This window comes from Rhinoderma darwinii (assembly GCF_050947455.1).
Source record: "Rhinoderma darwinii isolate aRhiDar2 chromosome 5 unlocalized genomic scaffold, aRhiDar2.hap1 SUPER_5_unloc_55, whole genome shotgun sequence".
Taxonomy (NCBI): Eukaryota; Metazoa; Chordata; class Amphibia; order Anura; family Rhinodermatidae; genus Rhinoderma; species Rhinoderma darwinii.
In genome coordinates this window covers 593,056-607,303 of record NW_027461815.1, presented here as the reverse complement: position 1 = coordinate 607,303, position 14,248 = coordinate 593,056, and the positions used below count along the sequence as shown (strand labels likewise).

Genomic DNA, 14,248 nt, shown 5'->3' with positions numbered 1-14,248 from the left:
ATTATCATCTCCCTGCCCCCATTATCATCTCCCTGCCCAATTATCATCTCCCTGCCCCCATTATCATCTCCCTGCCCCATTATCATCTCCCTGCCCCATTATCATCTCCCTGCCCCCATTATCATCTCCCTGCCCCCATTATCATCTCCCTGCCCCCATTATCATCTCCCTGCCCCCATTATCATCTCCCTGCCCCATTATCATCTCCCTGCCCCCATTATCATCTCCCTGCCCCCATTATCATCTCCCTGCCCCCATTATCATCTCCCTGCCCAATTATCATCTCCCTGCCCCCATTATCATCTCCCTGCCCCCATTATCATCTCCCTGCCCAATTATCATCTCCCTGCCCCCATTATCATCTCCCTGCCCCATTATTATCTCCCTGCCCCCATTATCATCTCCCTGCCCCCATTATCATCTCCCTGCCCCATTATCATCTCCCTGCCCCCATTATCATCTCCCTGCCCCCATTATCATCTCCCTGCCCCCATTATCATCTCCCTGCCTCCATTATCATCTCCCTGCCCCATTATCATCTCCCTGCCCCCATTATCATCTCCCTGCCCCATTATCATCTCCCTGCCCCCATTATCATCTCCCTGCCCCCATTATCATCTCCCTGCCCCCATTATCATCTCCCTGCCCCCATTATCATCTCCCTGCCCCATTATCATCTCCCTGCCCCATTATCATCTCCCTGCCCCCATTATCATCTATCTGCCCCCATTATCATCTCCCTGCCCCCATTATCATCTCCCTGCCCCCATTATCATCTCCCTGCCCCCATTATCATCTCCCTGCCCCCATTATCATCTCCCTGCCCCCATTATCATCTCCCTGCCCCCATTATCATCTCCCTGCCCCCATTATCATCTCCCTGCCCCATTATCATCTCCCTGCCCCATTATCATCTCCCTGCCCCCATTATCATCTCCCTGCCCCATTATCATCTCCCTGCCCCCATTATCATCTCCCTGCCCCCATTATCATCTCCCTGCCCCCATTATCATCTCCCTGCCCCCATTATCATCTATCTGCCCCCATTATCATCTCCCTGCCCCATTATCATCTCCCTGCCCCATTATCATCTCCCTGCCCCATTATCATCTCCCTGCCCCCATTATCATCTCCCTGCCCCATTATCATCTCCCTGCCCCCATTATCATCTCCCTGCCCCCATTATCATCTCCCTGCCCCCATTATCATCTCCCTGCCCCCATTATCATCTCCCTGCCCCCATTATCATCTCCCTGCCCCCATTATCATCTCCCTGCCCCCATTATCATCTCCCTGCCCCCATTATCATCTCCCTGCCCCCATTATCATCTCCCTGCCCCCATTATCATCTCCCTGCCCCATTATCATCTCCCTGCCCCATTATCATCTCCCTGCCCCCATTATCATCTATCTGCCCCCATTATCATCTCCCTGCCCCCATTATCATCTCCCTGCCCCCATTATCATCTCCCTGCCCCCATTATCATCTCCCTGCCCCCATTATCATCTCCCTGCCCCCATTATCATCTCCCTGCCCCCATTATCATCTCCCTGCCCCATTATCATCTCCCTGCCCCATTATCATCTCCCTGCCCCATTATCATCTCCCTGCCCCCATTATCTTCCCCACGTCTGTATTAGTTTACACTGCAGCATAGGATTGTATCACTCAGCTCTACAACGGCTCTTTTCTCCTGTCCTGTGTAAACAGAGGGAGAAGACAGGTTTATTGCCACATGTTACACAGGACGGGAGATAAGAGCCGCAGAGCTGATACAATCCTATGCTGCGGTGTTAACATAATACAGAGGTGGGTAAGATATTTACTTTCTATGGGGGCAGGAGGAGATCTTTTCAGCAGGCTCCGGGCAGCAGCAGCCGGACACAGACATAAGTTAGTACTCACTGTGTCTGAAGAAGACGACTGCTGCTGCTGCTGCTGGACGTATCCTCCGAGGCTGAGCTCATAACTCCCGCTGCTGTGATGTCTCCTCCCCACACGCTGTCACGCTGTTGCGGAGGAGGAGGGGCAGGCACATCTCACTCTCCAGCGGGCCCTTACGATTTTATTCTGATGTAATGAACGGGCCCCTCCTTCGTGATGGGACCTGTTCCTTTCACCGAAATGAAATCGTAAGAGTCACACTGCCGTGAGTATATTAATTCCAGCGGCAGAGTGCGGGCCCCTTTTTTTAAAATTTATGCCCGGGCCCCTCACTGCAGTACCCCCAGTCCCCCCCTGATGGCGGCCCTGCACCCGTATATAATACTCTGCTCCCCAACATCTCACACCCTCCACCTGTATATAAAACTCCCCAACATCTCACACCCTCCACCTGTATATAATACTCCCCAACATCTCACACCCTCCACCCGTATATAATACTCTGCTCCCCAACATCTCACACCCTCCACCTGTACATAATACTCTGCTCCACAACATCTCACACCCTCCACCTGTATATAATACTCCCCAACATCTCACACCCTCCACCTGTATATAATACTCCCCAACATCTCACACCCTCCACCCGTATATAATACTCTGCTCCCCAACATCTCACACCCTCCACCCGTATATAATACTCCCCAACATCTCACACCCTCCACCCGTATATAATACTCCCCAACATCTCACACCCTCCACCCGTATATAATACTCCCCAACATCTCACACCCTCCACCTGTATATAATACTCTACTCCCCAACATCTCACACCCTCCACCCGTATATAATACTCCCCAACATCTCACACCCTCCACCCGTATATAATACTCCCCAACATCTCACACCCTCCACCTGTATATAATACTCTGCTCCCCAACATCTCACACCCTCCACCCGTATATAATACTCTGCTCCCCAACATCACACCCTCCACCTGTATATAATACTCCCCAACATCTCACACCCTCCACCCGTATATAATACTCTGCTCCCCAACATCTCACACCCTCCACCCGTATATAATACTCTGCTCCCCAACATCTCACACCCTCCACCCGTATATAATACTCCCCAACATCTCACACCCTCCACCTGTATATAATACTCCCCAACATCTCACACCCTCCACCCGTATATAATACTCTGCTCCCCAACATCTCACACCCTCCACCTGTATATAATACTCCCCAACATCTCACACCCTCCACCTGTATATAATACTCCCCAACATCTCACACCCTCCACCCGTATATAATACTCTGCTCCCCAACATCTCACACCCTCCACCCGTATATAATACTCCCCAACATCTCACACCCTCCACCCGTATATAATACTCCCCAACATCTCACACCCTCCACCCGTATATAATACTCCCCAACATCTCACACCCTCCACCCGTATATAATACTCCCCAACATCTCACACCCTCCACCTGTATATAATACTCTGCTCCCCAACATCTCACACCCTCCACCCGTATATAATACTCCCCAACATCTCACACCCTCCACCTGTATATAATACTCTGCTGCCCAACATCTCACACCCTCCACCCGTATATAATACTCTGCTCCCCAACATCTCACACCCTCCACCTGTATATAATATACCCCTCCCTCCTGTATATTCACCCCAATACTTACATCCCAGCAGCCATCAGTCAGGTCTGGGAGTGACGTCTCCATCATTTGTAAGCACAGCCACAGGGAGCGCACCTGGTCCTGCACCTCCGTCCTCCACAACCTCCATACCTCTCTGCTTTCTTGCCTGAGTAGAAGACAACAGGGGAGAAGTGTGACAGGTAGGTAAGTGTGACAGGCAGGTAAGTGTGACAGGCAGGTAAGTGGGCAGCAGCGAGACATGGGGACACCTCAGTCATTTGTTCATCCTGTAGCAGACACACAAAAGGGGGCGCTGTGGTAAACCTTACAGGACGGGAGACATGTGGAAGAGGAGGGAAGTCACAAGCCTAGAGGTCGGGATAATCACATGGTTCCTGCACAGGCCTCTAAGATAAGGACAGAAGGGAGCGGCTGACATTTGACAGCCGTTCCCTTGTTTGGGTTCAGCCGGTGTGACGTCCGAGTTATAGCTAAATTTTGCTGCTTCTGTCTAATACACTTGGGATGACTCCGACCTCTGTGAAGGTTGATCAGAATTCTAAGTAATATTATCAGTGGTGATTCTAGGCCTATGAACAGGGGGTCTCCCATCTGCTGCCCGGGCTTTAAAAGGAAGGAGCAAAAGATATTCACGTGGCATGGAGAAGCATTCATGATAATCAGGGCTAAATGGAGGAGGGGAACAACTGCAGGAAAGACATCAGTCACTGGATATATTCTCATTTATTAGCCTGCATCCAATGGCACTATTACGTATACATTGTGTGGTGTTACTTTTTGGGCTCTGTATGGTGGTATTATGTGAGCAGTGTATGGTGGTATTATGTGAGCACTGTATGGTGGTATTATGTGAGCAGTGTATGGTGGTATTATGTGAGCAGTGTATGGTGGTATTATGTGAACAGTGTATGGTGGTATTATGTGAGCTGTGTATGGTGGTATTATGTGAGCAGTGTATGGTGGTATTATATGAGCTGTGTATGGTGGTATTATGTGAGCAGTGTATGGTGGTATTATATGAGCTGTGTATGGTGGTATTATGTGAACAGTGTATGGTGGTATTATGTGAGCAGTGTATGGTGGTATTATATGAGGTGTGTATGGTGGTATTATGTGAGCACTGTATGGTGGTATTATGTGAGCACTGTATGGTGGTATTATGTGAGCAGTGTACGGTGGTATTATGTGAGCAGTGTATGGTGGTATTATATGAGATGTGTATGGTGGTATTATATGAGATGTGTATGGTGGTATTATGTGAGCACTGTATGGTGGTATTATGTGAGCACTGTATGGTGGTATTATGTGAGCAGTGTATGGTGGTATTATATGAGCTGTGTATGGTGGTATTATGTGAACAGTGTATGGTGGTATTATGTGAGCTCTGTATGGTGGTATTATGTGAGCACTGTATGGTGGTATTATGTGAGCAGTGTATGGTGGTATTATGTGAGCAGTGTATGGTGGTATTATATGAGATGTGTATGGTGGTATTATGTGAGCACTGTATGGTGGTATTATGTGAGCACTGTATGGTGGTATTATGTGAGCAGTGTATGATGGTATTATGTGAGCAGTGTATGGTGGTATTATATGAGCAGTGTATGGTGGTATTATATGAGCAATGTGTGGTGGTATTATATGAGCACTGTATGGTGGTATTATATGAGCTGTGTATGGTGGTATTATATGAGCAGTGTATGGTGATATTATGTGAGCAGTGTATGGTGATATTATGTGAGCAGTGTATGGTGGTATTATGTGAGCACTGTATGGTGGTATTATGTGAGCAGTGTATGGTGGTATTATGTGAGCAGTGTATGGTGGTATTATGTGAGCAGTGTATGATGGTATTATGTGAGCAGTATATGGTAGTATTATGTGAGCAGTGTATGGGGGTATTATGTGAGCAGTGTATGGTGGTATTATGTGAGCAGTGTATGGTGGTATTATGTGAGAAGTGTATGGTGGTATTATGTGAGCAGTGTATGATAGTATTATGTGAGCACTGTATGGTGGTATTATATGAGCACTGTATAGTGGTATTATGTGAGCACTGTATGGTGGTATTATGTGAGCAGTGTATGGTGGTATAATATGAGCAGTGTACGGTGGTATTATGTGAGCAGTGTACGGTGGTATTATGTGAGCAGTGTACGATGGTATTATGTGAGCACTGTATGGTGGTATTATGTGAGCAGTGTATGATAGTATTATGTGAGCACTGTATGGTGGTATTATGTGAGCACTGTATAGTGGTATTATGTGAGCACTGTATGGTGGTATTATGTGAGCATTGTATATTGGTATTATGTGAACGCTGTGTGGTGGTATTATGTGAGCACTGTATGGTGGTATTATGTGAGCAGTGTATGGTGTTATTATGTGAGCGCTGTATGGTGGTATTATGTGAGCACTGTATGATGGTAATATATGAGCACTGTATGGTGGTAGTTTGTGAGCAGTATATGGTGGTATTATGTGAGCAGTGTATAATGGTATTATATGAGCAGTGTATGGTGGCATTATTTGAGCACTGTATGGTGGTATTATGTGAGCACTGTATGGTGGTATTATGTGAGCACTGTATGGTGGTATTATTTGAGCACTGTATGGTGGTATTATATGAGCACTGTATGGCGGTATTATGTGAGCAGTGTATGGTGGTATTATGTGAGCACTGTATGGTGGTATTATTGGAGCAGTGTATGGTAATATTATGTGAGCAGTGTATGGTGGTATTATTTGAGCACTGTATGGTGGTATTATTTGAGCACTGTATGGTGGTATTATATGAGCACTGTATGGTGGTAGTATGTGAGCGCTGTATGGTGGTATTATGTGAGCACTGTATGGTGGTATTATATGAGCAGTGTATGGTGGTATTATGTGAGCACTGTATGGTGGTATTATGTGAGCACTGTATGGTGGTATTATATGAGCAGTGTATGGTGGTATTATTGAGCACTGTATGGTGGTATTATTTGATCCCTGTATGGTGGTATTATATGAGCACTGTATGGTGGTATTATATGAGTACTGTTTGGTGGTATTATATGAGCACTGTATGGTGGTATTATATGAGCACTGTATGGTGGTATTATATGAGCACTGTATGGTGGTATTATATGAGCACTGTATGGTGGTATTATGTGAGAAATGTATGGTGGTATTATATGAGCACTGTATGGTGGTATTATATGAGCACTGTATGGTGGTATTATATGAGCACTGTATGGTGGTATTATATGAGCACTGTATGGTGGTATTATATGAGCACTGTATGGTGGTATTATATGAGCTCTGTATGGTGGTATTATTTGAGCAGTGTATGGTGGTATTATATGAGCACTGTATGGTGGTATTATATGAGCAGTGTATGGTGGTATTATTTGATCCCTGTATGGTGGTATTATATGAGCACTGTATGGTGGTATTATGTGAGCACTGTATGGTGGTATTATGTGAGCACTGTATGGTGGTATTATATGAGCACTGTTGTAATGATGGTGTAGGGAGACAGACAGGTGAGCCCTAAACCCACTCAGTCCCTGCCTACTTGCACGACCCATCCTAGGCGATGTCGAACAACTGGGCGACGGTCCCTACGCTTAATACGTGCACGACAGACAAACAGACAAGGGTACACAGAAGCTAAGGGAAATGGGGCAGTTGCCCACGGCAACACCGTGAGCAACAGTAGTAGTGAACGAGCCGAGTCAAACCAGGAGTGTACGAGGTACCAAACGCAGAGCAGGAGCGTAGTCAGTAAAGCCAGGGTCAAAATGAAGCAGAGGTCATTAGTAATAGCAGGAACAGCAGAGCCAGGAAACAAGATAGAATCACAGGCAAAGACAAGAAGCAAATGAAGGTATACATAGACCGAGGGCGGGAGCTAGAACCGTCTGGCCAGGCTGTGATAGGTTCTCCCACTCATCAGCCTACCAGCCTGAGTGGTAGCAGATCGAGTCACTCTATCAGACCTAGGAGCAGATGCAGACTGATTAACCACGGGCGTCGACACAGAAGCTGTGTCTGGCAGATCCTTTACAACTGTATCATGATATTATATGAGCACTGTATGGTGGTATTATTTGAGCATTGTATGGTGGTATTATGTGAGCAGTGTGTGGTGGTATTATGTGAGCACTGTATGGTGGTATTATGTGAGCACTGTATGGTGGTATTATGTGAGCACTGTATGGTGGTATTATGTGAGCAGTGTATGGTGGTATTATGTGAGCAGTGTATGGTGGTATTATGTGAGCAGTGTATGGTGGTATTATGTGAGCAGTGTATGGTGGTATTATGTGAGCAGTGTATGGTGGTATTATGTGAACAGTGTATGGTGGTATTATATGAGCACTGTATGGTGGTATTATGTGAGCAGTGTATGGTGGTATTATATGAGCACTGTATGGTGGTATTATATGAGCACTGTATGGTGGTATTATGTGAGCACTGTATGATGGTATTATGTGAGCAGTGTATGGTGGTATTATATGAGCAGTGTATGCTGGTATTATGTGAGCAGTGTATGGTGGTATTATGTGAGCAGTGTATGCTGGTATTATGTCAGCAGTGTATGCTGGTATTATATGAGCAGTGTATGCTGGTATTATATGAGCAGTGTATGCTGGTATTATATGAGCAGTGTATGTTGGTATTATGTGAGCAGTGTATGGTGGTATTATGTGAGCAGTGTATGCTGGTATTATGTGAGCAGTGTATGGTGGTATTATGTGAGCATTGTATGGTGGTATTATGTGAGCACTGTATGCTGGTATTATGTGAGCTCTGTATGGTGGTATTATGTGAGCTCTGTATGGTGGTATTATGTGAGCACTGTATGGTGGTATTATATGAGCTGTGTATGGTGGTATTATGTGAGCAGTGTATGGTGGTATTATATGAGTACTGTATGGTGGTATTATGTGAGCAGTGTATGGCGGTATTTGAGCACTATATGGTGGTATGTGAGCACTGTATGGTAGTATTATATGAGTACTGTATGGTGGTATTATATGAGCACGGTATGGTGGTATTATTTGAGCACTGTATGGTGGTATTATATGAGCACTGTATGGTGGTATTATTTGAGCGCTGTATGGTGGTATTATGTGAGCAGTGAATGGTGGTATTATGTGAGCACTGTATGGTGGTATTATGTGAGCACTCTATGGTGGTATTATATGAGCACTGTATGGTGGTATTATGTGAGCACTGTATGGTGGTAGTATGTGAGCACTGTATGGTGGTATTATGTGAGCAGTGTATGTTGGTATTATGTGAGCAGTGTATGGTGGTATTATATGAGCACTGTATGGTGGTATTATGTGAGCAGTGTATGGTGGTATTATGTGAGTAGTGTATGGTGGTATTATGTGAGCAGTGTATGGTGGTATTATGTGAGCACTGTATGGTGGTATTATGTGAGCAGTGTATGGTGGTATTATATGAGCAGTGTATGGTGGTATTATATGAGCACTGTGTGGTGGTATTATATGAGCACTGTATGGTGGTATTATATGAGCTGTGTATGGTGGTATTATATGAGCAGTGTATGGTGGTATTATGTGAGCAGTGTATGGTGATATTATGTGAGCAGTGTATGGTGATATTATGTGAGCAGTGTATGGTGGTATTATGTGAGCAGTGTATGGTGGTATTATGTGAGCAGTGTATGATGGTATTATGTGAGCAGTATATGGTAGTATTATGTGAGCAGTGTATGGGGGTATTATGTGAGCAGTGTATGGGGGTATTATGTGAGCAGCGTATGGTGGTATTATGTGAGCAGTGTATGGTGGTATTATGTGAGCACTGTATGGTGGTATTATATGAGCACTGTATAGTGGTATTATGTGAGCACTGTATGGTGGTATTATGTGAGCATTGTATAGTGGTATTATGTGAGCGCTGTGTGGTGGTATTATGTGAGCACTGTATGGTGGTATTATGTGAGCAGTGTATGGTGGTATAAAATGAGCAGTGTATGGTGGTATTATGTGAGCAGTGTACGGTGGTATTATGTGAGCAGTGTATGATGGTATTATGTGAGCACTGTATGGTGGTATTATGTGAGCAGTGTATGGTGGTATTATGTGAGCACTGTATAGTGGTATTATGTGAGCACTGTATGGTGGTATTATGTGAGCAGTGTATATTGGTATTATGTGAGCGCTGTGTGGTGGTATTATGTGAGCGCTGTATTGTGGTATTATGTGAGCAGTGTATGGTGTTATTATGTGAGCGCTGTATGGTGGTATTATGTGAGCACTGTATGATGGTAATATATGAGCACTGTATGGTGGTAGTATGTGAGCAGTATATGGTGGTATTATGTGAGCAGTGTATAATGGTATTATATGAGCAGTGTATGGTGGTATTATATGAGCACTGTATGGTGGTGTTATTTGAGCACTGTATGGTGGTATTATGTGAGCACTGTATGGTGGCATTATTTGAGCACTGTATGGTGGTATTATATGAGCAGTGTATGGCGGTATTATGTGAGCAGTGTATGGTGGTATTATGTGAGCACTGTATGGTGGTATTATTTGAGCAGTGTATGGTAATATTATGTGAGCAGTGTATGGTGGTATTATTTGAGCACTGTATGGTGGTATTATTTGAGCACTGTATGGTGGTATTATATGAGCACTGTATGGTGGTAGTATGTGAGCGCTGTATGGTGGTATTATATGAGCAGTGTATGGTGGTATTATGTGAGCACTGTATGGTGGTATTATGTGAGCACTGTATGGTGGTATTATGTGAGCACTGTATGGTGGTATTATATGAGCAGTGTATGGTGGTATTATTGAGCACTGTATGGTGGTATTATTTGATCCCTGTATGGTGGTATTATATGAGCACTGTATGGTGGTATTATATGAGTACTGTATGGTGGTATTATATGAGCACTGTATGGTGGTATTATATGAGCACTGTATGGTGGTATTATATGAGCACTGTATGGTGGTATTATATGAGCACTGTATGGTGCTTTTATGTGAGTAATGTCTGGTGGTATTATATGAGCACTGTATGGTGGTATTATATGAGCACTGTATGGTGGTATTATATGAGCATGGTATGGTGGTATTATATGAGCACTGTATGGTGGTATTATATGAGCACTGTATGGTGGTATTATATGAGCTCTGTATGGTGGTATTATTTGAGCAGTGTATGGTGGTATTATATGAGCACTGTATGGTGGTATTATATGAGCAGTGTATGGTGGTATTATGTGAGCACTGTATGGTGGTATTATGTGAGCACTGTATGGTGGTATTATATGAGTACTGTTGTAATGATGGGGTAGGGAGACAGACAGGTGAGCCCTAAACCCACTCAGTCCCTGCCTACTTGCACGACCCATCCTAGGCGATGGCGTACAACTGGGCGACGGTCCCTACGCTTAATACGTGCACGACAGACAAACAGACAAGGGTACACAGAAGCTAAGGGAAATGGGGCAGTTGCCCACGGCAACACCGTGAGCAACAAGAGTAGTGAACGAGCCGAGTCAAACCAGGAGTGTACGAGGTACCAAACGCAGAGCAGGAGCGTAGTCAGTAAAGCCAGGGTCAAAATGAAGCAGAGGTCATTAGTAATAGCAGGAACAGCAGAGCCAGGAAACAAGATAGAATCACAGGCAAAGACAAGAAGCAAATGAAGGTATACATAGACCGAGGGCGGGAGCTAGAACCGTCTGGCCAGGCTGTGATAGGTTCTCCCACTCATCAGCCTACCAGCCTGAGTGGTAGCAGATCGAGTCACTCTATCAGACCTAGGAGCAGATGCAGACTGATTAACCACGGGCGTCGACACAGAAGCGGTGTCTGGCAGATCCTTTACAACTGTATCATGGTATTATATGAGCACTGTATGGTCGTATTATTTGAACACTGTATGGTGGTATTATATGAGCACTGTATGATGGTATTATTTGAGCACTGTATGGTGGTATTATTTGATCACTGTATGGTGGTATTATTTGAGCACAGTATGGTGGTATTATTGAGCACTGTATGGTGGTATTATTGAGCACTGTATGGTGGTATTATATGAGCACTGTATGGTGGCATTATATGAGCACTGTATGGTGGTATTATTTGAGGACTGTATGGTGGTATTATATGAGCACTGTGTGGTGGTATTATATGAGCACTGTATGGTGGTATTAATTGAGGACTGTATGGTGGTATTATATGAGCAGTGTATGGTGGTATTATTGAGCACTGTATAGTGGTATTATGTGAGCGCTGTGTGGTGGTATTATGTGAGCGGTGTATGGTGGTATTATGTGAGCAGTGTATGGTGGTATTATGTGAGCAGTGTATGGTGGTATTATATGAGCACTGTATGGTGGTATTATATGATTACTGTATGGTGGTATTATTTGAGGACTGTATGGTGGTATTATATGAGGAGTGTATGGTGGTATTATATGAGCAGTGTATGGTGGTATTAAATGAGCACTGTATGGTGGTATTATGTGAGCAGTGTATGGTGATATTATGTGAGCAGTGTATGGTGGTATTATGTGAGCAGTGTATGGCGGTATTATGTGAGCACTGTATGGTGGTATTATGTGAGCAGTGTATGGTAATATTATGTGAGCAGTGTATGGTGGTATTATGTGAGCAGTGTATGGCGGTATTATGTGAGCACTGTATGGTGGTATTATGTGAGCAGTGTATGGTGATATTATGTGAGCAGTGTATGGTGGTATTATGTGATCAGTGTATGGTGGTATTATGTGAGCTGTGTACGGTGGTATTATGTGAGCAGTGTATGGTGGTATTACATGAGCACTGTATGGTGGTATTACATGAGCAGTGTGTGGTGGTATTATGTGAGCAGTGTATGGTGATATTATGTGAGCGCTGTGTGGTGGTATTATGTGAGCTCTGTATGGTGGTGTTATGTGGGCAGTGTATGGTGGTATTATGTGAGCGCTGTGTGGTGGTATTATGTGAGCACTGTATGGTGGTATTATGTGAACACTGTATGGTGGTAATATATGAGCAGTGTATGGTGGTATTATTTCATCCCTGTATGGTGGTATTATATGAGCACTGTATGGTGGTATTATGTGAGCACTGTATGGTGTTATTATGTGAGCGCTGTGTGGTGGTATTATTTGAGGACTGTATGGTGGTATTATTTGAGGACTGTATGGTGGTATTATGTGAGCAGTGTATTGTGGTATTATTTGATCCCTGTATGGTGGTATTATTTGTGGACTGTATGGTGGAATTATATGAGGTGTGTATGGTGGTATTAAATGAGCACTGTATGGTGGTATTATATGAGCAGTGTATGGTGGTATTATTTGAGAACTGTATGGTGGTATTATGTGAGCAGTGTATGGTGGTATTAACTGTACAGTGGTATTATATGAGAACTGTACGGTGGTATTGCATGAGCACTGTATGGTGGTATTACATGAGCACTGTATGGTGGTATTATGTGAGTAGTGTATGGTGGTATTATGTGAGCAGTGTATGGTGGTATTATGTGAGCAGTGTATGGTGGTATTATTGAGAACTGTATGGTGGTATTATATGAGCTCTGTATGGTGGTAGTATATGAGCAGTGTATGGTGGTATTAAATGAGCCCTGTATGGTGGTATTATGTGAGCAGTGTATGGTGGTATTGCATGAGCACTGTATGGTGGTATTACATGAGCACTGTATGGTGGTATTATGTGAGTAGTGTATGGTGGTATTATGTGAGCAGTGTATAGTGGTATTATGTGAGCAGTGTATGGTGGTATTATATGAGCAGTGTATGGTGGTATTATTGAGAACTGTATGGTGGTATTATATGAGCTCTGTATGGTGGTAGTATATGAGCAGTGTATGGTGGTATTAAATGAGCCCTGTATGGTGGTATTATGTGAGCAGTGTATGGTGGTATTATATGAGCACTGTATGGTGGTATTATATGATTACTGTATGGTGGTATTATTTGAGGACTGTATGGTGGTATTATATGAGCAGTGTATGGTGGTATTATATGAGCAGTGTATGGTGGTATTAAATGAGCACTGTATGGTGGTATTATTTGAGGACTGTATGGTGGTATTATGTGAGCTGTGTACGGTGGTATTATGTGAGCAGTGTATGGTGGTATTACATGAGCACTGTATGGTGGTATTACATGAGCAGTGTGTGGTGGTATTACATGAGCAGTGTATGGTGGTATTATGTGAGCGCTGTGTGGTGGTATTATGTGAGCTCTGTATGGTGGTGTTATGTGGGCAGTGTATGGTGGTATTATGTGAGCGCTGTGTGGTGGTATTATGTGAGCACTGTATGGTGGTATTATGTGAACACTGTATGGTGGTATTATGTGAACACTGTATGGTGGTAATATATGAGCAGTGTATGGTGGTATTATTTCATCCCTGTATGGTGGTATTATATGAGCACTGTATGGTGGCATTATGTGAGCACTGTATGGTGGTATTATGTGAGCACTGTATGGTGGCATTATGTGAGCGCTGTGTGGTGGTATTATTTGAGGACTGTATGGTGGTATTATTTGATCCCTGTATGGTGGTATTATTTGTGGACTGTATGGTGGAATTATATGAGGTGTGTATGGTGGTATTAAATGAGCACTGTATGGTGGTATTATTTGAGGACTGTATGGTGG

General features: G+C 44.1%; 1 protein-coding gene across 1 annotated transcript in view; it reads right to left on the bottom strand.

Annotated features, from left to right (window-relative positions):
- Nucleotides 1-3,682, bottom strand: part of LOC142696329 (microtubule-actin cross-linking factor 1, isoforms 6/7-like) — a 94,161-nt gene extending 90,479 nt beyond the window's left edge. The window contains exon 1 of the mRNA XM_075847667.1: nt 3,595-3,682. The gene's annotated coding sequence lies outside the window, so the exon portion shown is untranslated. The remainder of the gene's footprint in view (nt 1-3,594) is intronic.
- Nucleotides 3,683-14,248: the final 10,566 nt, after the last annotated feature.